The sequence below is a fragment of the Lathyrus oleraceus genome, chromosome 1 (genome assembly GCF_024323335.1).
Source record: "Lathyrus oleraceus cultivar Zhongwan6 chromosome 1, CAAS_Psat_ZW6_1.0, whole genome shotgun sequence".
NCBI lineage: Eukaryota > Viridiplantae > Streptophyta > Magnoliopsida > Fabales > Fabaceae > Lathyrus > Lathyrus oleraceus.
Genome location: NC_066579.1, coordinates 116,195,260 through 116,199,251, shown reverse-complemented (window position 1 = coordinate 116,199,251; position 3,992 = coordinate 116,195,260).

The following is a 3,992-nucleotide window of genomic DNA, read 5'->3' as shown; positions in this document are numbered from 1 at the left end:
AGGAAGCTTGCCAAACAAGGAAGCTGGAGAAGCAACAGTTCGCGCCGCGAACTGCCTTCGCGCCGCGAAGGCTGCGAATCCAACAAGCTGACTGAGGGTCAAAAGTGCTGTTTTGCAGGAAAAGTTGATTGCCATTTTGATGTCTGCCTGGGAATTGCTTTTCTGCTTTAGATGACAAATACCAATTAGGGAAATGTCAACCTTTTTTGTTAGAAACAAATACATTATGCTAGGGCATTTGAGACAATACACTATTATCATTCACACATTGATATTGAGAGCTTTTTGTAAGAGAGAAAAACATAGTTTTTCTTCTTGAACTTTCTGCTTTGAACAATGATGATGAGGAGCTAAACTCCCCTTTGTCAAGATTGGAGGTAGTAGCTATTCTCATATGTTTATGTATTCCATTTGATTTATATGTATGATAAAGATTGTTGATGTATTGAATACTGTTTTTGCCCTAAGTTGAAAACCAGATTTGAGTAGTTGTCGAGAGAGATTATTTGAGTCTTGACATAAAACAGATTTTCAAGTAGTGAATAAGTTGTAGAGATAGATTTACTCATTACTCTTCTTTGGTATTAAACATTAAAGATTTCTATATTGATAGTTAGGTGGAGAGATCGTCTAAGGATCAATATAGTGATTATCACAATATCATTTAGACATAAATGACTTTGAGAGGATACTTGAACATCATCAATAATCTTGAATCTATTTATTTATCATAAGGAATCATAAGCATTTGAAATAGTGAACTCCAATCTTGCCAAGCTTTTATATTTGATTAAAACCATTCTACTATTTTTAGTGACATTTACTCACAAGATAATTTTCCAAACAAAACAACCTTGTTACTTTCTAAACTTATAACATTTGGATTATAGAACGGCGGTAATATCAACCAATCTCTGTGGATACGATATAAACTATTTGCCGAAGCTATACTTTTCAACAGCCATTGAAAACGAAATTGCCGATGTAAAAGAGACATTCACTGTACATTATTCACACATCTCAACTTCGTTCCATTTGTTTCTCATTTGAAACCTTCACAACTCTTATTTCATAACTCAATTTTTGTTTTTCACTATTTTTCTTCCAAGCAAGCATTCATTTTCATTTTCTCTATTTTTTCTTTTCTTTCACATCATATTTACAAAACAGATGTTTCTCTTTTCTATTTTTTTATTTTCAATGCTTGCTCGGTTTTTCAAGAGTTATGGCACTTACCGATTCTCTTTTTCGTTCTCCCCAACTTATTTCTTACTCACCCTAAGTCAATGCTCTTGACTTTTTACGGCAAAAGAACAATTATCAAAATTTTCCGGGTTTCAAGAAAAAATATTTTTGACATCTCGCTTTATTTCAAGCTAAGATTCAACTGTTTAAGCTCAAAGGGGTTAACGAATACTCTCTCTGCTCACGAGTAAGTTGTATTTGGAACTGGTTGTGCTCATAAGAAAACAAGCGCCTTGATCATTTCTAATTGCTTCCACAAATTCACAATAATAAAAGACAAAGCATGAATCAAATGAATCAACAAAGTTTATTAGAATCCAGCATTTAAGTGTACAATGGAGGTTTCCTCACAATTTGTGGTTTTAAGTCCTAGATGAAACATTCATTCAATTATGTTGCAAAAAGAACAATATTCAATTACAAAAAAGAGTAAAGTTCTTAATGCATTCTAAAATTCTAACCGGAGGTAACCATGTACCTTAGCATTATTCACTTGTTTATTTTTATCATTGTCATCCAAGCTCGGATGCACCTTCATTGGATACTTCTTTGAGGAGCAACCAATCTAGAAGGTTTGACACTCAACAACCAAAAATTTATTAAACAAAAAGAAATTTAAACCAAACATACAAATTAAAAACATAAACAATACGCATTACTTAAAAATTTTAAAAAAGTGCATGGGGGACAAAACACCCCAAAAGTACATAACCAAAATTCAAATACAACAAATCTGAAAATACAATAAAATAAAACAAACTTAGCCCCCAAAGGACTCAGAACCCTCATCACTACCGGCTTCAGAACCGGTAGCATCATCATCATCATCATCATCCTCCTCAGCACCACCATAAGCACCAGCACCAGATGCACCGGCAACCGCCCCCTCTCCAAACACAGGCATGTCCACAGGCCAGCTAGCGTGCTGCAGAAACTGCTCACGCGTCATCATCGAGTGCTCACCGGAGGGGTCACGCACCTGCAACTGTAACAGCTGCATACAATCGTGCATGTCAACCATTATCATTCACACATTGATATTGAGAGCTTTTTGTAAGAGAGAAAAACAGAGTTTTTCTTCTTGAACTTTCTGCTTTGAACAATGATGATGAGGAGCTAAACTCCCCTTTGTCAAGATTGGAGGTAGTAGCTATTCTCATATGTTTATGTATTCCATTTGATTTATATGTATGATAAAGATTGTTGATGTATTGAATACTGTTTTTGCCCTAAGTTGAAAACCAGATTTGAGTAGTTGTCGAGAGAGATTATTTGAGTCTTGACATAAAACAGATTTTCAAGTAGTGAATAAGTTGTAGAGATAGATTTACTCATTACTCTTCTTTGGTATTAAACATTAAAGATTGCTATATTGATAGTTAGGTGGAGAGATCGTCTAAGGATCAATATAGTGATTATCACAATATCATTTAGACATAAATGACTTTGAGAGGATACTTGAACATCATCAATAATCTTGAATCTATTTATTTATCATAAGGAATCATAAGCATTTGAAATAGTGAACTCCAATCTTGCCAAGCTTTTATATTTGATTAAAACCATTCTACTATTTTTAGTGACATTTACTCACAAGATAATTTTCCAAACAAAACAACCTTGTTACTTTCTAAACTTATAACATTTGGATTATAGAACGGCGGTAATATCAACCAATCTCTGTGGATACGATATAAAATATTTGCCGAAGATATACTTTTCAACAAATTGGCGCCGTTGCCGGGGATTGGTGTCGATATTACAAGCATTGCAATAATTCTTTGTTTTAAGTTGTGTTACAATTATTATTATCCCTCTTTTGTTTCACTTGGTTTGTTAGTTTTGTAGATTCTAGTGCATGCGAGGAAAAGCAACCGAGGAGCAACTTCAATTCGATCCTGAAATTGAAAGAACACTTCGGAAGCTCAATAGCAAAACACGAAGAAGAAGGAAACTAGCCGAAGAGAGGAACCGGAGAGAAGAAGCATCTACTTCCGCACTTGTTCCAATCGAAAAAGTGGTTGTAGAGGCTTGTGACGGAAACATGGCGGATGACAATCGTACCGAAATGTCCGCTAATAGTCCAAGAAGAAATGCTCAATTTTCCCGTGGAGGAAGAAATACGGAGATAAAGACCGGAATCCTCCAACTTCTCTACGTAAATCCATTCACCAGAATGGATCATGAAGATCCGTATACCCATCTCATCAAATTTTATGAGATTGCGGGTTCTACGGGAATTGATGAAACGGGTGAAGAGGCACTATTCAAAAGGATGTTCCCACACTCCTTAGTGGGGAAGGCAAAAGAGTGGTACCTTGATCAAGTGGCAAGAGTAATGACGGATTGGAATTTGTTAGAAGAAAAGTTCTTAGAAAGATACTTCCCTCAATCCCGATTCATGGAAGCCAAAACGGCTATTGCGGTATTCACTCAAGGAGGCAACGAGTCTCTAAATGAAGCTTGGGAAAGATTCAAATCAATGTTGAGGAAATGTAAGGGACATGGTTTTGATGAGCTCACTCAAATCCATATTTTTCTAAATGGACTCCAATCAACTCACAAGACACTTCTGGACGCCACCGCGGGTGGCTCGCTTATGTCAAAAACTGCGGAAGAAGCTAAAGTCATTATTGAACGTATGGCCCTCAATGATCATCAAGGTCAACATGATCGTAGCCCTTCACAACGTAAGCCGGGAGTTCTTGAGTTAAATACCAATGATGCCATCCTTGCTCAAAACAAGC